A 23805-nucleotide genomic window follows, 5' to 3' on the forward strand; every position below is an offset into this window, starting at 1 on the left:
CAACCTCCACCCTCCAACAACAACCACGTATGACATACTTCACAAAGTCAGTGTGCCGTGCAATCACAGCCCTTAAGGCTAAGCAACACACCCAATACACTAGTAATAGGTGACTCTATTGTCAGGCACACTGATGTCCCACTCACTAGACTGAACAAGTAGAAGGTTACTGTAAGCTGCCTGTCGGGTGCCAGGATCTGCCACATAACACAATCACTCAGGTCACTCCAGAACAGGTACAAATATGACTCTGTTATTGTCCATGTTGGTGTGAATGACCTCCCTGGACTACATGAAAAGAGACATAGAGGAGCTCTCTGATCATGTAGCCCAGGCCGGTATGACCCTGACCCTGAGTAGCATCTTGCCCTCACCAAGAATGATGCACAGTATAAAGATAAAATGATCAATTTTAACAATTTGCTAAGCTTTTGGTGTTGTTCAAAGGGGTTCCATTGTTTGTCAGCCTGGGATGACATGCTCGACAAGCCACGTTGCTTCGCCAGAGACGGCTTGCACCTGTCACCCTTAGGCTTTTGAATACAAGGCTCTTGCCACCCCCATAGTGCCTTTTTTAGACAAGGCTCAAAAGACAAACCCACCTCCTTAAACAACACAAGAAACCAAAAACTGAGGGTAATGCTACTCAATGCCAGAAGTCTAAACCTCAAAATGCACGCATTCGAGGCACTCCTCAGTATGGAGAGAATCGATATTTGTGCAGTAACAGAAACCTGGTTCAAGGCTCCAGAGAGAATCCCAGCACTAACCAGGCTATAACTCATACCATACCTTTCGGCCCCACAACCCGGACCGAAATACAAATGGTGGGGTATATCCATTTTCACCAAGGATACCCGCACCTCCAGGTTAGTGGCACAACACAAGGCCTTGGAGACCATCCATGTGCAACTAACAGTGGGAAAACCTGATTTTCAGATTGTAGCTTGCTACAGATCACCCACCTTGTCTCAGGACCCCCACTCAGCATTCCTGAAAACACTGGAAAATATGGAGGTCCTACCTAACACCATGATATTGGGTGATTTCAACTACCCAAACAGTGACTGGGAAAACTACTCAAGCACTAACTCCTTTGCCTAACACTTCCTAGAGTTTATAAACTCAAACACCCTGGAACAACTGGTCACCACTCCCACAAGAGGTGACAACATATTGGACCTGATCATCACCAACATGGGGGACCAATGTTCCACACCAGAGGTAAACCTGTCACTGGTAAGATCAGACCATAAACTAATCACACTGAACATCCACATCCCAACCCCACCCCCAGTCAAGGAAATCACTGTGAAAAACTTTTCAAAAGCAAACTTCACACTTCTCAAGACTGAGGTGGAAGGTTTCAAAGCCCACTTTGGGATGGGAGGGTGGCCTAATGGTTAAGGTGTTTGCCTTACAAAAACAAGGTGCAGGGTTTGAGTCTCACAAGGGATAATTGGCTAGGCTTAAAATGGCTCACAAGGGCAGTTAGCTTAGTACTAACCTATGAACCTATGGACCTATGAACCTTGCTAAAGGATAATGCTGCCTAAACTGCAGAATCCTTTACAAATGCATTCTATGAGCACCTACAGGAATGCATGGATTGAGCCATCCCAAGTAAAACCAAGACTCACTCCTCCAAAAAGAGGAAACCAGTCTGGTGGACCCCAGCCATAAATAAGCTATGCAACAGAAGGAGGAAACTATTATATGATAGAGCAAACTCCCAAAAAGGGAAGGCATCCCTGATCAGTATCAGCAAGAAACTATGATCCCTCATTAAATCATCCAAGACCAGCTTCAAAAGAAAAATTGCCAAAGACTCTAAAGATAATCACAAAGCCTTCTGTAGCTATGTCAAGAATCTAGGTGGCAACTCTCAGATCTGCTCTGAGCTAGTGCAAAATGGCAAAAAATACACTGAACCAACTGACATTGCCAACATCCTGGCTGACAGGTTCAGTGCAAACTTTACCCCCCACCCCCAAAAGGGCCCGTGTCCATCCCAGAAGAATGTAGAGCCCCAGACATCACAGACACACAGGTGAAAACAGCCCTTTCCAAAGCCAAAAACACAGCATCAATGGGACCGGATGGTATCCCAGGCTGCGTCTTACACGAGCTCCAAAATGAACTAACCCCTCACCTAAATTAACTGTTCAAACTCAGCCTTACCACAGGGTATGTACCCAAAGAATGGTATACAGCAATAGTTATCCTGCACCACAAAGGTGGTGCCACAACGGGTCCTGGGAACTATCGCCCTATAAACCTGACTAGCTTGGTCTGCAAATCTATGGAGCGCATCATCATGGAACTCATTAACAGAGACATTGGGAACCTCCAGACACTGGACCCTACCCAATTCGGCTTTGTTATAGGCAGATCTTGCCTCCTAAACCTGGTTGACTTCTTTGAAACAGTTACCAAGGCCATAGATGAGGGAAAGGTAGTCCACACAGCCTACCTGGACCTCGCAAAGGCCTTCGACACCATTCCCCACTCTGGCATTATAGATAAGCTTACCAGCTTGAACATTAACCCCTATGTCACGAGATGGGTTGCCAACTGGCTCAGGGATAGAACTCACATGGTCAGAGTTGCGAGTGCTATGTCCGAGTCTAAACCGGTTACAAGTAGCGTCCCACAGATCTCAGTCCTGGGACCCCTCCTGTTCGGTATGTACTTCTCAGAGGTACAGGTAAGCACAGGAGGACTATGGCTGACCAAGTTCGCAGATGATTGCAAACTAGGGGCTATAACTGACTCTCCGGCTGACACAGACATCCTCCAGAAGGGTCTCACAGAGACAAATACCTGGTGTCAGAATCATGGCCTCAAGCTAAATGCCAAAAAGTGCATAGTCATCCCATTTGGGCAAAACAAAGTGCCCACGAACTACCACATAGGTGGTAATCCACCAAGTACGGAAGATGTAATTAGGGATCTGGGGACCCAAGTAGATAGCAACCTCTCCTTTGATAATGGCATTGCCAAAATGGTTAGAAAACCCTTCTATGTAGCCCACCTAATCACAAAAGGGTTCAGATCTAGATCAAGAGAGGTTATTGTACCCCTCTACCCATTGCTCATCAGGCCCATAATAGAGTACAGTGCCCCATTTGGGATGTACCTTACTTGACACCTGAAACAGCTGGAAAGACCACAGAAGTACCTCACCAAGAGGATTGTGGGCCTCAAACAGATGCCCTATGCAGCTTGACTAAAGAAATTCCAGCTCTACTTGGTTGCTTACCACCTACTCAGAGGTGATCTCTGCCTGATGTACAAGGCCATGTCTAACCCGGAATTAATGGACATGCTCCATCTCAAGAAAACCAAATCTCTTAGAGCCACACGCTCTAAGGATTTAAACCTCAGCACAACAATGAATAGGACATGCTGGAGGGATAGATTCCTGTCCCAGAGACTTCCCTCATTCTGGAATAGAATCCCAATCTATGTTAGGCAAAGCCCCTCACTGACTCTCTTCAAGAGAAATCTTGACAAGTGGATGGGAAATCATAAATTTACCCCTGGGATAACTTCAGTGGCCCTGCTGGACAGAGGCTCAGGAAACTAATCTAAAAGGAAGGCGAAAGTCAACACATTCTGGCTAGGCTTATAAATGCCTTTGGGAAGATAGCCTACTACCTACCTATGTACCTATGAACATGCCCCATTCTACTTATTCAGTGAACATTCAACATAAGTGTTAGAATTCAATATATCGAAGATCTTATTAACATAGTCATCTATGCCAATATGTTTTTGGCACAATGGGAAGAAGAAGAATTATTTATGGATGATACTTTTGAACAGTTTATACCCTTCTATCGACATTTTGTGGATGACGTTTTCTTTTTGTGGCTTGGTGATGAAAGTCTGAAAAGCTTTATAGAGCAAATGAATAGAATGACAGGATTTTTAAAGTTTTCATTGAATTTTTCTGTAGAAAAAATGGAGTATCTAGATGTCTTAGTAGAAAGACAGACGGATGATACAATTAGTACAGGGGTCTATAGAAAAGAATGTCATAAAAACACCTTGCTACATAGGAGAAGCATGCATCCACAGTATACCTGTAAGAACATTATTAATGGACAAGGTATGAGGGTATCACAGTTAAATGCTTTGGAAGAAGGTTTTCAGGAAGAATTAAATATTTTAGAGAAAAGGCTTGTTGATAGAGGGTATAAAGAAAGTGAAGTATGAAGTACAGCAAAATCTCAGTGAGATATATGAATTACGAACAAGTAGAGCTAGTCCATATTTTTCAAATAATGGAATGAATATGAATATGAAATCTAGTTTTGTTATGCAATCAGAGATTCAGATTCCTATGTATTTTACTACAGATAATAAATTAGTATCTGAAGTTATTAATAAGCATTGGCGAATTTTAACTACTGATCCAGATATACATGCAATAGTAGGTGATAGACCGGAATTTAGATATAAGAACAAACCAAATTTTAAAAGGTTATTATGCCATCATAAAACTACTAATATATACACAGAAGAAAGGATGAAGGGAACGTTTCCTTGTGGGGCATGTCATTTCTGTACTGATATTAATTCTAACAGTAGTTTTGTTCATCCAGATACAGGGAGACAGTTTTCTTTACATGCTGACTGCAATACATCTCATGTGATATATTTAGCAGTATGTGAGATTTGTAAGTCATTCTACGTGGGGAAGACTAATAGATTTTTGAAAAACAGAATTAGGGAACATCTATATGCAATTAGGATTAAGTCACCCACTAATGCACTATCTAAATGTGATGAGTTATGGAAATGAACATTGGTTTAGTTTTTTAGTAATAGATCTCATCTCCCCTAACATAAGAGAAGGAGATATTCTTAATGATACAGAGAAAAAAGAGACATGCTGGATTATGAGACTTAGATCGGATAGAGGCAGTAGCCTAAATGAGAGGGCTTCATTGAAGCCCATTCTCAAATCTAGGAGAATTTTCAGGAAATTATTTTTAAAAAAGTGAACTAGTCTCAACAAATTTGATAGAGTTTACTAGATATCTGTGTGATGTTTTTAAGTATATTTATGATGAAATGATGTTTTAAGTGTATATAATATTGTAGTTCTTTAGATAATTTATGGTAGGTACTATATGAATTGTTTTATGTTTGTGTTATATTTGTTAGGGTATGTAAGATAGATTAGTATGTTTTTAAGAATCAATTGTAGGTATTTAATTGAATACATTCTATGACTGGATGAATTGGTTTATTTAAACACTGATCTGTCATTGCACTTTGTTGGTCTGAAGATGCGGAATGTGAAAACGCTAACCTATATGTGCACGAGTAAAGACGTATTGTTACTGTGAAAGCTGGAATCTTTTCTTCAATGTTATTGTGAATGTTGGACGTTTACTCCGCTCGTGGTTGTTCCTGCTACCGTACATTATTGTGCTGCTTTACTATTTACTATTTTGATAGTGGAACATCTACTCAGTGGGTGGCATTGTTGTTGTTCATTTTTCTCTCACTATTCTTGTTTAATATTATAGCTTTATTCATAGTAGTATTGTACAAACAACGTATTTTTATTTATATTTATTTTTTATATGTATGGGATTGTTTATGATGTCATTATTTCTGATGTCATTTCCTGCTGACATTATTGCTGATGTCATTTCCTTTTGGAATATTTTAAATTGAATATTTAACTGTTGTCCTGTGTCTGAAGAAGTTGGATTACTTGTTCAACAAAAGCACTTACATAATTTTTTGGAGATTACCACTGGCCTTGTGTGTTCTTTTTATCCAATAACAAAGAAGGTCTGTAACCATACAACCAATTAGGTTCTTACACCATCTAATAGGTTAGACAAGATTTTTATGCTATTTCATTGGATGGTTTTAGTGAATGTAGTCTGTAGAGGCAGAGTTAATATTCACTGTTAATTGACTGATTGCCACCTAGCAATCATTGTATGTTTGAGATTTTTTCTTGTATCGAAACTGGGAAGTTGATGCATTTATCAGTGGTCTGAAGAAGCAACAGCACATTGTGAAAGCGCTTACCGTTTTATTGTTGTATTTTAATAAAGTTGTCCATTTCCTCACAATAGCAGTGGTGAATGTTTTTTTGGAAAATCCCAGCTAACTGTACCTACAGTAACAGGGTTTTCTGCACCTTGCTTAACTTTGAATCATCCTTGTTCTGTTAATGTCAGATATTTGCTTCTCCTCCACAAAACTACACTGATTCATTTGTATCAGTTTGGGCAATGTCTTAGCCAAGCTCTTAGCTAGTATAGGCAGAACTGTTTTATAGTCATGGATTTAAAATTGAAACTGGTCTGCATGAAGTTGAATTTAATGGGTCTTTGCCATCTTTCAGCAGTAAGTCATCTGAGATTTTTTTGCAAGAAGTTAGTGCTGTCCCACCTTTTAAAATATCACTCAACAAAACCTTCCAGATCTTTATGACTTGTTTCATCCTAACTTTCATACTTTCACAGAGATTCCATCTGTTTCTGGAGACCTCATGTTGATTGATTATACATTATCAATACACACTACAAAAGCCATTACTGTATCATTCTGGAATGTGTCACTTGACTAGAACTACGGCTGACACTCAACATATACACAGTTAGTCTCTGAGTATAAAATCATACACTATCCCACTGCTTGTTCTGCTCCAAAAACAGCCTTAAAAATGCACTCTCCCAAACACTTGCTTTGATCTAATGATCAATAACTTCTCATTATATATAAACCATCCAAACCACAGATTCCTGCCTATGCTCCTATACCATCGCTAAATCTTGGAATACTATCCCTACATTTATTATGACAAATGCTTTCTTTCAGTCTTTAAACTTTCTGTTATAGACTTCTTATCAGACACTTGTCTCTGTTCCTGCTTCATATAAGGCTAGCAGGCACTGTCTGCGTGCTCCTATATTTCTATCCTAGACCCTAATATCTACATATCCAATACTTGTCTTTGTTTCTGCTTCACAAGAGGCTAGTAGGCAAAATACACCCGGTCCTATATTTCTATACTAGACCCTAATATCTACATATCCAATACTTGTCTTTGTTTCTGCTTCACAAGAGGCTAGTAGGCACTATCCACCCGGTCCTATATTTCTATCCTAGACCTTAATATCTTCATATCCAATAATGGTCTCTGTTCCTGCTTCACATGAGACCAGCAGGCACTATCCACCTGATTCTATATTTCTATACTAGACCCTAATATCTTCATATCCAAAATTTTTTCTGTTCCTACTTCACACAAGACTAGCAGACACTATCCGCCTGGTCCTATATTTCTATACTAGACCCTAATATCTACATATCCAATAATTATCTCTGTTCCTGCTTCACAAGACTAGCAGGCACTATCTGCCTGCTCCTATATTTCTATCCTAGACCTTAATATCTTCATGCAATCCTTCTACATGCCCTACTGTCTCTAACTTCTGCTCCTTTCATCTACAAAACCCAGCAGCTCACAACTCAGCTACCTGCATAATATTTACGCTGCTCCCTTACTTGTTGTGGATAGTCTACAAGCCCTGAATTATCCTTCTTACTTAAAGTCCTTCTTTCTATAGCACTTTCTGCCTTCTGCTTCCTAGTACCATTGCTTAGTTTTATTTATATTTATAATGCCTGTATATAGTTAATACGCCTGACTTCTTCCTTTTGTTTTATTTTAATGCTGTTATGTCCTGTCTCTAATAATGTGTGTAAAAATGTTAATCTTCTTTGGAGCTTTTCTCCCTGGGCCACTGCTCACAATGGGCAAGAAACCAGTTGGACCTTCCTGATAAAAAATGTGAAATAACTTAAATAAAATCACCACATTATGTCATCCCCTTCCATCTTAGGTATTAATCATTGGGCCTCATTTTCCTCTAACCTTGGCATATTTAAGTTTTCCATACATTTTTCCATTTATGTGTTTTCTTGGTTCTCTCATTCCTCTGTTCTATACAGATTTCCATAGAATTTCCAAATATCCCTAATACCTGTATAGGATATCTGGTTATTTTTTGTAGTCATAGGCTCCTTAAGTTTGGTAACACCTCTTTTTTTTCTTTTGCCTAGGTTGTTGAGATGATAGCTTTTGTCCTCAACAGCTGCATTTCTAAATCATACATGTTACAAACACTCCCTTATTTTCTCTACAGCACTCAATCATTTCAATCTTTCCAATTTTGCAAGATTCACCTTCTTCTGCAAAAAATTTCCTTTTACTTTTTTTCCATATCTCTTTCTCTCTCATTTCTGCCATATTTTTAATTTCCGTTTTCACTCTATCTCACTCCTCAGGCATCCCTTCTGAAGAAATTTGTTCATTCCCTAACAACCATTGAATTCTTTTCCCTAACATTTTTTACAATTCACTGTTTTAATCAGTAGTAGGGAAGTGCCAGTGTCTCATCTTTATTTGATTACCTTACATCTTTACCTCAGTATTGTAGTATGTATTGTATTGTAGTATTATGTATTATTTGTATTATATGTATTATTATGTATTATGTATTGTATTGTACCTCAGTATTGTAGTATGTATTGTATTGTAGTATTATGTATTATTTGTATTATATGTATTATTATGTATTATGTATTGTATTGTACCTCAGTATTGTAGTATATATTGTATTGTAGTATTATGTATTATTTGTATTATATGTATTATTATGTATTATGTATTGTATTGTACCTCAGTATTGTAGTATGTATTGCATTGTAGTATTATGTATTATTTGTATTATATGTATTATTATGTATTATGTATTGTATTGTACCTCAGTATTGTAGTATGTATTGTATTGTAGTATTATGTATTATTTGTATTATATGTATTATTATGTATTATGTATTGTATTGTACCTCAGTATTGTAGTATGTATTGTATTGTAGTATTATGTATTATTTGTATTATATGTATTATTATGTATTATGTATTGTATTGTACCTCAGTATTGTAGTATGTATTGTATTGTAGTATTATGTATTATTTGTATTATATGTATTATTATGTATTATGTATTGTATTGTACCTCAGTATTGTAGTATGTATTGTATTGTAGTATTATGTATTATTTGTATTATATGTATTATTATGTATTATGTATTGTATTGTACCTCAGTATTGTAGTATGTATTGTATTGTAGTATTATGTATTATTTGTATTATATGTATTATTATGTATTATGTATTGTATTGTACCTCAGTATTGTAGTATGTATTGTATTGTAGTATTATGTATTATTTGTATTATATGTATTATTATGTATTATGTATTGTATTGTACCTCAGTATTGTAGTATGTATTGTATTGTAGTATTATGTATTATTTGTATTATATGTATTATTATGTATTATGTATTGTATTGTACCTCAGTATTGTAGTATGTATTGTATTGTAGTATTATGTATTATTTGTATTATATGTATTATTATGTATTATGTATTGTATTGTACCTCAGTATTGTAGTATGTATTGTATTGTAGTATTATGTATTATTTGTATTATATGTATTATTATGTATTATGTATTGTATTGTACCTCAGTATTGTAGTATGTATTGTATTGTAGTATTATGTATTATTTGTATTATATGTATTATTATGTATTATGTATTGTATTGTACCTCAGTATTGTAGTATGTATTGTATTGTAGTATTATGTATTATTTGTATTATATGTATTATTATGTATTATGTATTGTATTGTACCTCAGTATTGTAGTATGTATTGTATTGTAGTATTATGTATTATTTGTATTATATGTATTATTATGTATTATGTATTGTATTGTACCTCAGTATTGTAGTATGTATTGTATTGTAGTATTATGTATTATTTGTATTATATGCATTATTATGTATTATGTATTGTATTGTACCTCAGTATTGTAGTATGTATTGTATTGTAGTATTATGTATTATTTGTATTATATGTATTATTATGTATTATGTATTGTATTGTACCTCAGTATTGTAGTATGTATTGTATTGTAGTATTATGTATTATTTGTATTATATGTATTATTATGTATTATGTATTGTATTGTACCTCAGTATTGTAGTATGTATTGTATTGTAGTATTATGTATTATTTGTATTATATGTATTATTATGTATTATGTATTGTATTGTACCTCAGTATTGTAGTAGTATGGTCTGAAATAGTTACTGATCTTATTTCAAAACTTTCAGTTAAATACCCATGCTCCAGAAAAATACAGCGTCTGCCTTTTTTAATTTCTCCAAATCTTTTGGTTTTCTAATACCATGATGGGAATGGACCCCATTCCTAAGTCAAAGTATGATTAAAGCTCATGAAATTAGTATAGTTTCAGTCTTTGATGTCAGCCAACAGTGCTCTTCAAAGCACCCAAAATGTGCCCAGTAATGACTCCTGCAATTCGTATGGGGTTACATGGATTGGTAACATATCTAAATACGACTGTAGGCTCTTTTTTTATAAGACCCATTGCTCCTACTACTACTGGAACTGTCTGGGCATCTTTCTTCCACATTGCCCTCATTTCTGCATGCAGATCCTGATGTTTTATGACTTTGTGTCTCTCTGTACGCAAGACACTGTAGTCTCTGGGTGTGGTGATTTTAATGATCAATGCTACTTTTGTCTTCTTTTCACAGATCACTATATCCAGTTTTCTAGTATCTATCTTTTGAACTGTTGGTAATGGGTGATCCCATGTGATGTTAACTTCAGCATTTTCTAGGATGCTTTGTGGCTCATGTTTCCAATGTTTTTCAACCAATTCAATACCATAACGTTTGCACAATTCCCAGTGCAACAGTCTTGCCACATTATTATGCCTTTCAGTATACAGTCCTTTTGCCATTAGTATGTCACAACCAGCAACAAGGTGTGCAATTGTTTCCAATTCAGTTTTACAAAACCTACATTTGTCTGTTTCTCCCACATGTTCAATGGACTTTGTAAACCAGTGTGTACATAGCCCACTGTCTCGGACCGCCAATATTAACCTTTCATCTCTTGGTTTAAATTCACATCTCCTTAACCATTCCAGTATTCATTCCTGATCAACATAAGGTTCTTCCAGAACTTTTCTATGTTTGCAACTATATTTTGCTTTTTCCATATTTCTTGCCTTCTCATCTGGTCCTTCACCTGATATTCTTTCTTTTGTATTTTGGCACATTCAGTTGCTGCCTGGTTTTTATCTACGTCTGGTTTGATTTCCATTCCTGTTTGACACCATTATGCTTCTGCTAGATTAAGCACAGAAATCATATTAGATTTATTCTCCTCATGTTTCAAAACTTTTACTACTTTTGGATCTTGTGAGGTCAGTAGATATGTGTGGAGTCCCACGGTTGTAGAGATCTAATTTCAATAATTTTCAAGGAGGACATCCTTCCTTTGGAACGGGGAATATATAGTCTTGGTATGCACTGATTTTTATAAATCGTTTGATGGACATGAAGCATCTTTCTTGTTTTCCTATCCAATCTATCCAACATGTTTTGGGGCCAGTCAGTCACCCCAAAACTGTAAGCTAGGACAGGAGGGGCAAATTGGTTTATAGCTTTAATTTTATTCCTTAAATGTCAGCACTGTTTTCATGATTAATTTAAGTCTTCTAAAGTACTCCTTACTAAGTTTTATTTGCATTTGTTCATGTTTTATTGTTGATCCTTCATCAATTACCAAATACTTATACACTGTCTCTTGCTCCAGTTCTTTTATATCACATTCTTGTCCTAAACTGATGTTTTCCTGGTGATGCAGCATTCCTGCTTTAAAGGTTGCGTTTATCAAGACCAAATGTCATCCTTATATCATCTGAGAAAGTTTTGGCAACTTGCCGTTGTACTTTCAGTTTCCCATCTGATGAGCTATACAGTTTTAAATCATTGACAGCGAAGATGAAAAGTCTTTACACTTTTATTGTTTTCTAGGAGCCAAATTATAGCCACGGCCTAAGCTGTTAAGTAAGCAACTTAATGAGTTAAGGGCAAGGCAGAATAGCAGTGGTTACAGAGAGTCACCCTGGAATACCCCCCCCCCTTTGAATTTTTATCCCTGGGATAATAATTTGTCCTTTATAATGGCTTAATTGTAAAGTGGTCTGCCATTGTTTCATGGTCACTGTAATGTAGTCGATCAGTGTAGGGTGTATTTTATACATTTTAAGCACTCTTTTATCCATAAATGTGGGATACTATCAAATGCTTTTTTTGGAGTCAATCCATGCCATACTTAGATTCTTCCCCCTTTTTACAGTTCTCCACTATGACTTTATTGAACAACAATTGGTCCTTTGTTCCATATGACTTTCTTTTATTGCCTTTTTGTTCTCTTGCCATGATTGCGTTATCTTCTAAATGACTATAAACTCTGTCGGCATCAGTTCCAGTGTATAGTTTATACATTGTTGGAAGGCAAATTATTGGTCTATAATTTTTAGGGTAGCTTGCAGGCTCACTCTTAGGAGCATTGTTTTTCCTGTTGTTAACATGGCTGGTGTCCGTTCTTACTCATAGCTAAATCTTCGTGCAAAGATGTTAATACTTGTAACCAGAAGTTAGGTACTGCATCTGGGCCTGGGGTTTTCCAGTTAGAGGATTTTCTTAACTTTGTTTCAATCTCTCTGGATGTTACTTCATCCCATTTCATATCCTGTACCTTTAAACTTCTTATTCCAAGTGTAGCTCCGTTGCCCAGTATTGCTCAGTTATTGTACCTTGGAGAATAATATGTAAATGCTGTCTGGGTTCCTACTAGTAATTTCACATCTTCCATTCCAAATATTCTCATAAATATCTTCAGAAATCTACCCTATTTTGTTATATTTTCCCTTCTAGGTCCCCTGATCCATCTTTTGCTATTGTGTATCAGGTTTGAGTCCCCACCCGTGAGTAATATTCCCTTCTGGAAGCTGCTTATTTCTCCCATAATTCTCTTAAGTTCCTTAATAGCAGTTTTAAGTGGAATATAAATGGGTGCCGGTGCAATCCCCCTTCCTAGGCAGTCACCCCTTATTACCACCAATCTACCCTTCTTGTTTCTCTTCTCCTCTTCTATCACTGTCTGTGCCCATTTTGCAGTCACTCCACTTTTCTTTTGTCCCTGATATTGTGCTGAGCAGCCATTTTGGAATCCTTTCTTTGCTAAGGTCACATGCTCGTTCATATCTTTGTATATCTCCTGTAACATTGCTATTTGTAGTCTACACTTCTTAATATAATTCAGTCTTCTTTGCTTCTTGTTTGTGCCTACAATGCTATTTGCATTCCGGGATATGACTAATAAGGCAGATAAGATGTTATCACTTCCATGTATTCTGCATGACGGTTTTTTGAATATATGTCTCCAGCTTGCAACTTATATGCATGCATTAATGTTTAATAGGGTGATCTTATATGCAATTGTAGCTTCTTATTTCTGTTTAGACTCATGTCCCATTTTTCAAACTTTTTATTTTAGTAAAAGCATTCAAAAACAAACACCAAATAAACTCCTTCCCTTTTTAACTCACAACAAACACACATAAATATATACCTTTTTCAGGAAGGAATGTTGCCATCCGTTTATGGGCAGATACCCCAAATAAACAGCTACACCCACAGGCTTCACCCATTTAAATGTTAGGTTTAATCATGCTGAAAATTCCTGCTATAGCCTGTGTCCAGCCCTGCAGCCACACCATCCTTTCTTGTCTCATCTCAGTCTGAAGAGCAAACTAAATTCTGGCAGGTAACTGACTTTTACCCTTAAGACAAATTGCCTGAGCTACCACTGAAGTAATAGATTCTGCAATGTTTTAAGTTATAGCCAATATCAACCTTGTACAGCTAATCAGTGATACTTCCCATCCAAATCTCCTCACCAGCAACCACTCTCTCCTGGATCCATTCACCAGCAACAGTACCATTATCAACAAAGCAGCTGTTTTTCTAGCCTCATTTAATGAGCACTTTCCAAATTATTAGCCAGTCACTAAAACTGCTCCCTTAAACTAGATAGAGCCAGATCCGCCACCAGTTCTGAAAAAAAAATCAAAAACCACAGATCAGCTGTTGACTGGTCTCCCATTGCCAACTTATAGAACCCCAACTTAGCCATCACAGCTCTAACACATACCCTCCTGCAACTTCAAGACAAATTCTTCTCTCTCACACAGTGCCTTTTCAAATACAATAACCCTCCCTAGCTAACCACTGAACTGAAAATTCTGCTCAAACCTAGACACAATGCATGGCCTTCATGGAGGCAAAACCCCTCACCAGAAAATCATACCACATTTGCTCCTGAGAATAACCCATTTAAATAAACCAACTATTTCAAATACAAACTACTGTCTCTGCTAGGCAAGCTCAAACACTCCTGGTAGGAAGTAAATCTTCTTACAGGCCACAAGCCACAAATCCACACATCTTAGCTCCTCCCCATCTTCATCCAGACCTCTGTAGGCCAACTCTCAACCTCTGATTTTTTTCTAGGAATTCTACCACCTCCCTAGGTACAACCTCCTCCTCTCATCCAACTCACCTTGCCCACCTCCACCATTTATTCCTCTATTCTGTTTTTTGAAACATTACTCTCAGAGCTTGCGAACCTACAAAAAAACATAGCCTTGCAAGTACCCAGTGCTGCAGAAAACCTACTTCCCTAGTTATTCTCATCTGCAAAGACTTCCTTCCAACACCTATTCTCCACATTTACAATCTCTGCTTAACTGAAAGCATGATACCAAACATGGAAATCTGCTCTTAACAACTCCCTTCCCAAATAGCCCCATTCAAAGAATGCCTCCCCCTTCTGCCCTATCTCCATCCTCTCCACGTTTGAGAAGATACTTTAAAAACTAATCTACAACCAAATGCCCACTTACATCCAACAGAGCCAACTCCACAATCTTTAATAGCATAGATTGAAGGCTTTCCTGAGCACAATGGCAGCACTATGGTCACTTACAGAAGAGATTCTTCTCAACACATTTAAATGGAACCCTTCAGGAGGACCCTTCACTGATGTTACCAAAGCTTTTGATCTTATTCACCACCTGTCCCTCCTCTTCCTCCTCCTTCACTTCTTCAAAGAAACTGGCATTAACTCTAGGAATAATACCGTGTTCCAAGATTTCTTAACAAATAGATATTTCAGAGTCAGAATTAGCTCATCCCTGTCACCTCAAACACTTCTTACCAAAGGAGAGCCCCAGGGATATATACTCACCCTACTGCTTTTTCAATCTTTATTAATGAACTGCCCTCCAGCCTCCCTGACCTTCCTAGATGATGTAGTTATACTTTGATCAAATCCCTCACATCCAGCTATTCAAACTCAGCTTTAATCTGACCTCCACTCCCTTAATTCTTGCTAAACAGCCACAAGCTACTCCTAAACCCTTCCAAAAACAAAAAAGTATGATATTTTGAACCGCACAAAAGCTGGAAAAATTTCTAAAAATCTCAGCATTGCAGCTCCCAATGCTATCTCAGTAGAAACAATCACAATCTTTAAATACCTAGGTTTGTGGCTGGACCGGTTATTTATTTTCCATAACTACAGTAAAAATATAAGGAAAAAGATTGACTCTATTTTCTTCTGGTCCTGGTAAATATCTCCCTTTTTCTCCAGACCAACTAGAGCAATGATAGGCAAAGGAGTCCTCCTAGCTCAGCTTGGACACAGGCTCCCCATTGTAGCCATAGTTTCTAAGAAAAACTCATGTACTGTACAACCCACTAAAAACAAAATCTGCCAATTCATTTCCATCTCTCCACCCCCCCCCCCAGAATCAGCACTGCACTACCTTCTCCAAGGCTAGATGGTCCCCAGTCACCTACAGGGTTGAGGTACTCCTTCACCCCCCCCAGAATCATCCCTGAATCAACCCCTGATCCAAAGCCATCCACCCCCCTCCTAGAATCACTGCTGCATCACCCACTCCAAAGCTAAATAGTTCCAGTCACTTAAAGATTTGAGCTACTCATATTCCAACCTCCCAGAATCACCACTGTACCACCCTCACCAAAGCCAGATGGTCCCAGTCACCTACAGAATTGAGGTACTCCTACTCCACCCCCCTCCCAGAATCACCACTGCACCACCCTCTCTAAAGACAAATAGTTCCAATCACTTACAGAGTTGAGCTACTACTATTCCACTCCCTAGAATCACCACTGTTCCACCCTCTCCAAAGCCAGATAGTCCCAGTAACCTACAGTGTTGAACTAGCCCCTCTTCATTTCAAATTACTTCGACTAGATGCCTTCCTGCTTCTTGTTACTAAACTGGATAATAAAACCACCTCCTACAGCCTCTGCAATTTCTCACAGTTGACAGCCTCACTACAAACCTCTCTTCACCAAACTGCACTATTCTGTCCATTCCTTCTCCATTCTTACACCCAAACCCTGGCAGTTCCACCCCCTTACCCAAAAAGAAATATCCTCTTTCCCCACTTTTCAGAGCATAACTCAAACCATACCTCCATCAAAAATCTGTCCAAAAGTTCTTTTCCACTGTATATATCACTTACGTCCTCCCTTCCTCCACCCTCTCCTGTATCACTTCGACTTTAACCTTCTGCTCTTGCTTGCTCCTTGTGATGCCCCTGCACTGGCCCAGTAATCAAGGAGCCTCAATCCTCACCACTAGCACCAGTGAGGGATGTACACATTGGGAGGATGACAAGTGCACACACACAGCAAAGTACAATTTCCCTTAAGAGCACACAGAGATCACAGTCAGTCTGGGGCTGGTTTCTCCCACTTTCTCCAGATCCCCAATAAGACTCCCCACTGGCACAGCTATAGGGTAAGATCTCAGCTGAGTGGCCAAGCCAAAACCTCCAGCACCCTCTCTGTCCAACCAGTGCTAAGTGCCCTGCCCAAGTACCTGACACACACACACACACACACACACACACTTTGAGATTTGATTTATACACAAACACACACTGGGAAAGGCTGGCACATGTTTACTAGCTATGCCCCCTTCTGCCCAGACTATAAGATAGTACAAGCTACCACTAGCCTCTTCTTATGAGCTACTTAAGGCCCTTACAAAGGGTGACTAATCCTACTGTGTAATGTTACTATTATCCAAATGGTAAGTGTTACCAAGACTAAGGCTATTTAGGAGTGGCCTATACAGTGTCACCAAATACATATGCAAGTACTCTATAAGCTTAAATATATTTAATAATAAATAATAAAAGAACAAGACAATACTCAAACAACACAGTAACTGCAGAGTTCAGAATCACAAGAAATATTTTAAAACAACATTGCAGGACATTGTCAAATAAATACAGAAAAAAATCTAAACTAATCTTTACTATATTCCTATCTATATCTAAGAGATATCACTGTACTGTAGTTACTTACCATTAGCAAGGCAAATACAGATGATGATGAATGGATGTTTCTAGGTCCAAGACAAGATACAAAATGCACAGTCTCTGAGAGAGTTCCCAAATTAATATCAAAACATTATGGCTGGGTTAGCTGGATGGCATCACTCTTTGCCATCTGCCTTCAGTTTCCATACTAACAGAAACTTAAGAAAATGTAACATTTCTCTGTGAAAAATACATATCTCTAAGATGTTTGCAGAACTTGGAAGTAGTATAAAAATAAAATGTTTTTACATTTGAAAGCTAGTAATTATTTATGTTTCAAGACAATAGGAAAACCTCTAGCTCTAGACATTGTGTCTGCTTACTGAGATTTAACCAATCATAAAACATTTTACTTTTCAACTTATTTTCTTGAAGTTTTGCAAGTTAACTCTGTATGTTCCAGGTTCTACTATTAAAACTTACATTTGCACAGGTATATAGTTTATATACATTTCTGTTTTTTTCCAGTAGGGTACACTGTGGTTACGTTCTTGAAGCTCATTCATAACACACAATTCAACACACACTTCTGCACTAGTAGTTTAATATACACATAACATATAGTTCTCTTACATTTGTAAGACAAGCCTATGGATCATACTAATATTCACAAATGACATATGATTATTTATAAAATTCCAGATAGCTGGGCTGGCAGCGTCACATTTCTATATAAATCATATTAATATTTTCAAGTGACATATAATTATTTACAAAATTCCAGATAGCTGGCTGGCAGCATTTCCCTGGTGTCATACTCCTTACCTCCCATAGTTAGCTGCTAAAATTAATCCACATCTGTTTTTATCTTCCTTTAATAATATCTGTTTATTGTTTAAAGTGTCTGCTGGACTTTGTACCTTTTGTGATTACTCTGTTTTTGTGAATAACTTTTGTTTTATTTTTTATGAATTACTTCACGTGAGCTGCGGTTGCAAATGGTCAGTTGTGATCAGCGTACTATTCCAGTAAACAAACTTAAATAAAATAAACAAATAAAATAAAATAAAGTAATCTCATCCAGCTAGTATACTCTTCCTTTATTAGAACCATCAATGGGTAAAAATCTCCTTTGATATGGTAACTCCTTTGTTATAGTGACTACAGACCCTGTTAACTATCGCCCCATTAGCCTGATGAGTCTGATATGCAAAGCTATGGAATGCATCATCATGGACCTAATAAACAAGGATATATCCAAACTCTGGATCCCACACAGTTTGGTTTTGTGAAGGGTAGATCATGCCTGCTCAATCTGGTCAACTTCTTTGAGTTGGTCACCAGAAGTGTGGATGAATGCAAGGTGGTTCTTACAGCCTACCTTGATCTGGCCAAGGCCTTTGATACCATTCCCCACTCGGGAATCATAGAAAAACTCACTAAGCTGGCCATAAACCCCTATATCACTAGGTGGGTTGCAAACTTGCTCACAGATAGAACCCACAGTGTGAAAGTAGCTGACTCCAAGTCAGATTGCCGACCAGTCATTAGTGGAGTCTCACAGGGTTCGGTCCTGGGTCCTCTCCTGTTTGGTATCTACTTCTCTGAAGTCCAAGCCAACACAAAGGGACTCTGGCTGACAAAGTTTGCAGATGATTGCAAGTTGGGAGCTATTATTAACTCCCAAGTGATGTTGACATCCTACAGAAAGGCATCACTGAAACCAATGACTGATGTCAGAACCATGGCCTTAAGCTCAATGCCAAAACACAGAAGGCATTATAAGAGATCTGGGAACACAGGTTGACAGTAGCCTCTCCTTTGACCACCACATTGTCACTGTGGTCAGAAAGTCCTTCTATGTGGCACATCTCATTGCTAAGGGTTTTGCATCCAGGAAGAAAGAGGTCATTGTCTCCCTCTACTCTTCCCTCATTAGGCCAGTCATCGAGTACAATGCCCCATTTGGCATGTACCTCACTAGACACCTGCAAAAACTGGAGAGGCAGCAAAAGTACCTCACTAAGAGGATCCTAGGCCTTAAGCACTTGTCGTATATGGACAGACTCAAAAAACTCCAACTATTCTCTGTCTCATATTGCTTACTTAGAGGCGATTTCTGCTTGACTTACAAAGCCATGTCTGACCCAGCTCTGTTAGAAATGCTACATCTAAAGAAATCCCAATCCCTCCACACCACATGCTCCAGAGACCTGAACCTCATTACCACAATCAACAGAACATGCTGTAGGGACAGGTTCATAACCCAGAGACTGCCCATGCTATGGAATAGACTTCCCATACATGTCAAACAGAGCACTTCACTGGCCCTTTTCAAGAGAAATCTTGATGAGTGGATGAGAAATAGAAAATTCACCCCAGGGATCACTCCAGGGGCTCTACTCGACAGAGGCAGTGGGAACTAAGGTTGGGTGGCATGATGTCAAGGTAATCCTATGGGCTAGGCTTGTAAAGGCTCCAGGGCCATTAGCCTAGTACACACTTATGACCCTATGAACCTATGTACAAATCCAAGTATATTGCTCAACTGGAAAGATCCCAAAAATTTCTAACCAAGAAAATTGAAGGCTGTAAATCCTTCAGCTATGCTGATTGCATATATTTAGCAATCTACTGGCTGTTATGAAGTGATCTGCGTCTTACATTTTATAGGATCACAGGAAGTTACTAGGGTAATGGCCCTAGACCCTTTTTGAGTATAGCCATTCATACCCCCATTTTCCCAATTATCAATGCCCACAGGCTAGAATGGCTTTGGTATGTGCCTGTGCCTTAGGGCACCTAATGACCACCCCTGTCCATAGGTGCCCACCCCTGTCCATAAAGGCCACATGTGACAAGTTGGGGTGAAGTTGTTATTTCACATCCATTGGTCCAAATTGCATTTTAATAAGCATAGGGAAGAGCTCTATTTCATGTGATTGCGTAGTCAGACCCAGAGAAGTAGTAATCTCTGAGACACATACTTGTCCCTTCAACATGTTTTGTTTATGTAGCAGATGAGGTTTAGATCCTTAGATCCAGTAATTTTTGTGCTGTTTGTTTCACAAATGTGTAGCAGATCTGTCAGGGCTGGATCAGACAATGCCTTGTAGGCTGGGCATAGATCACCCCTTGGTAGTGTGTAGGAGGCCGGGTTCAGGGCCAGGGCTTTGAGGCAGTCTGCACAGCACATATTATTTACACCCTGTATTCTTTTAGTCAGGAATCTCTGTGATCACTCCAGCTGTTGCAAATGCCTGGTCAAGTACATGACAGTTATTATCAGGTGCCCTGCACTCAATTATTGGTCTAATGAAGGATGAGCATAGTGGAACTATGATCTCCTTAGATTTGGATGCCATACCCTTACTTATAAGTTGCACCACTTATAAGGATTTTCTCACTGCCACGGACACATGGTCATCAAAGTTCAGGTTACTGTCCATCTGAGTTCCCTCGTCCCTTGTTACTGTGTCTACTCTTAGGGGAATGTTATCAATAGTATAATTTGCAGGGGTAGTTGTTTTCCTAAAGGGTATAATTATAGATTTTTTTGCATTGGGTTTTAGGTCATGGTTCTGGCACCAATAATTTGTCTGTGTCAGACCCTCCAGGAAGATATCTATATCACCGGGGGATTCAGTGATTGTACCCAGATTGCAGTCATCAGCAAATTTGATCAGCCGAAGGCCGTCTACATTTGCCTCGACTTCAGAGAAGTGTACTCCAAGCAAGAGAGGTCCCAGTACAGAGCTCTGTGGGACACCACTAGTAACATACCTCTTGGTGAAGGTGTATTACCCCACCTTAACTTCATATCTCCTATCCGTGAGCCATTTGACTATCCATTGGGTGATGTAGGGATTTATGCCTAAATTTGTGAGTTTGTTTATGTTACCTGAGGGAGATATTGTGTAAATGCCCTTGCCAGGTCAAGGTAGGCAATATGTACAATTTCCCTTGTCCATGACCCTAGAGACCTTCTCAAAGAACTCCACCAAGTTTAGTAGGCATGACATGCTCATGACAAAACTGAACTGGGACTGGTCCAGTGTTTAAAGATTTGTATGTCTTTGTTTATCATGTCCATGATAATTTCTTCCATGTCCTTGCATATAACATTAGTCAAACCTATGGGTCTGTAGTTTTCTGGGTCTGTTGATGGTCTACCTTTGTCTAGAGTGATGACTGTTTCAGTCTTCCATTCCATAGGGATGACGCATGTCTGGAGGCTATGGCAGAAAAGGGGTTCTAGTGGTGCTGACAGGTCATGTTTCAAGCTATTTAGGAGGCATCCTGGGATATTATCAGGACCCACCAATGCAGTGTTTTTAGCTCAGGACAGTGGAGTGAGGACCTGTTTTTTAGTGATAGCTGAGGAGAAATGATTTAGGGTACTTCCTGGGGGGGTAATACGGGGATGAAATTGGAGCTAAATTTAACAGCCGTCAAATTTACTATATCCCATCTGGTTCAATATAGGAAGTTCCCTTTACTATTAGTTCATCGCACCGTTGGATGTTCCCTTTAAGGTTACGTACATAACTGAGAAATGCCTTATGGTTATCCTTACCATGGGAGTCCATTTTTGCCTCAAAGCTGGCTTTAGTGGACTTGATTAGTCTCTTGAGTTGCTTGTTAAGACTGATGAGAGAGTTTTATGTCTTTTGGGCATAGCCTTTTCTATTTTTGGACTGGATGTCTTTCTTTTGTTGTACAACCTATTTATACTGGGGGTCCACTAAAGGGGCTTGTTTTTGCAGTTTGTCCTAAGTTTATCTTGGTTTGGTACTGATGTTTCTATGTAGTTATTTACATGCTTGTACAGGGTTTCCATAAACACTTCTGCACAGGCCACCATTTTCTCTGAGTATTTTTTTGGGATGGGGACTTGGAATTTAGCTACGCCATCACTTACTAGGAAGTAGTTAGCTTTGGAAAAGTTCTTAAAGGTTCTGGTGTTTTCTGGGAGTTCAGCTTTTATATTTATTTCAAGAGTGACCACTCTGTGATCTGATCTGACCAGTGAGGACATTACAAAAGGGGGAGGGCAAGATTCCCTCAAATTTGTGCAAACCAGATCCAGGATATTTGCACTCCTAGTGGATGTGCAGAGTAACTGTTTCAGGGTGTTTGCATTGACAAAATCAGGAATCTTTGAGCCTGCAAGTTAGTGGTTGTGTATGTACCCAAGTTTATGGTGAGATAATTAAAATCACCCAGGGATATGGTGATGGACTGAATTTTGAGAAACTCCAGTACATTCAAGTACATGATATGGTTATCCTGGGTCATAGTCAAGGACCCACAGCTAGCAGCAAGGATACTATGGGACTTTACCGAAGGTTAGTTGGACATGGAGTAGCTCAAGTATGACATATTGTTTGACCAATGTTGAGGTGCACTTACTTTTATGTAGATTAATACACCTCCACCTCTTGTCCTTTCTTGTGCAGTAGCTGGTCTAAATGTTTGGAAGACATTATGGCCTTGTACTGCTGGGTTGCTATCCATGGCTGTAAACCATGTTTCAGTAACTGCACAGATGTCAACACTCTCCAGGGTGAGGAGCACTTCCACGGAGTGAAGCTTCTTGTTGAGACTCCTAGCACTGAGCAGTAACACCTTTAGTTTATCTTGAGTAGAATTTACTATGTTGGAAGGTTTATCAAATTGACATTGCTTAAAAATGCAATATAGGGGTAGATGTTTTGACCACTATCTGAAAGCCTAGTAGAGAGAGGAGTAGACCATCCCTGGCAAAGCAGCATGATCTACCAAGCTGATGAATGTTGGACTTCCTTAGAATGACCCCAGTAAATAAGCAGTTGTTAAAGTCAATCATCTTCTGTTTAAATTGTTCTATCATCCTTGGAGAAGGTATAATGCTGCTCATTGCTAAGTTCATACCTGCCTGGGACACACAATCTAAAAGCTTTTCCTATATTTCAAGGAGGTACGTCTCAGGTCATCAAGACTCACATGGATTATGACAGGGTCATACTGTCCTGTGTACATGTCATCTGGCAGAACCTTGCACTGATAGGCAACTGATCATGACTGTCTCCTTGCTCAACCTGGTGGGGGAGATATCAGTGTGTCCTACAATAGAGTCTCCAGTGACCAATATGTTGGGTTGTGTGACAGTTTGCCTTAAGGGCTTAGAGAATGAAACATTGTGAGATTTGGCTGTATATCCCCTAAACAATGTAGTCTTTGTAGAGTGTTTTAGAGGTTGTTGAGGAGCATGTCTGGGAGGCCTGTGAGGTTAGGAGAGGTTGCATTTAAGCGCCTCAGCATATGTAAGCCTGTGTCTGATCCATAGAAGGTGTAGTGTGTGTGTGTGTGTGTGTGTGTGTGTGTGTGTGTGTGTGTGTGTGTGTGTGTGTGTGTGTGTGTGTGTGTGTGTGTGTGTGTGTGTGTGTGTGTGTGTGTGTGTGTGTGTGT

The sequence above is a fragment of the Protopterus annectens genome, chromosome 15.part0 (assembly GCF_019279795.1).
Source record: "Protopterus annectens isolate FY-2018-M chromosome 15.part0, PAN1.0, whole genome shotgun sequence".
Lineage (NCBI taxonomy): Eukaryota > Metazoa > Chordata > Ceratodontiformes > Protopteridae > Protopterus > Protopterus annectens.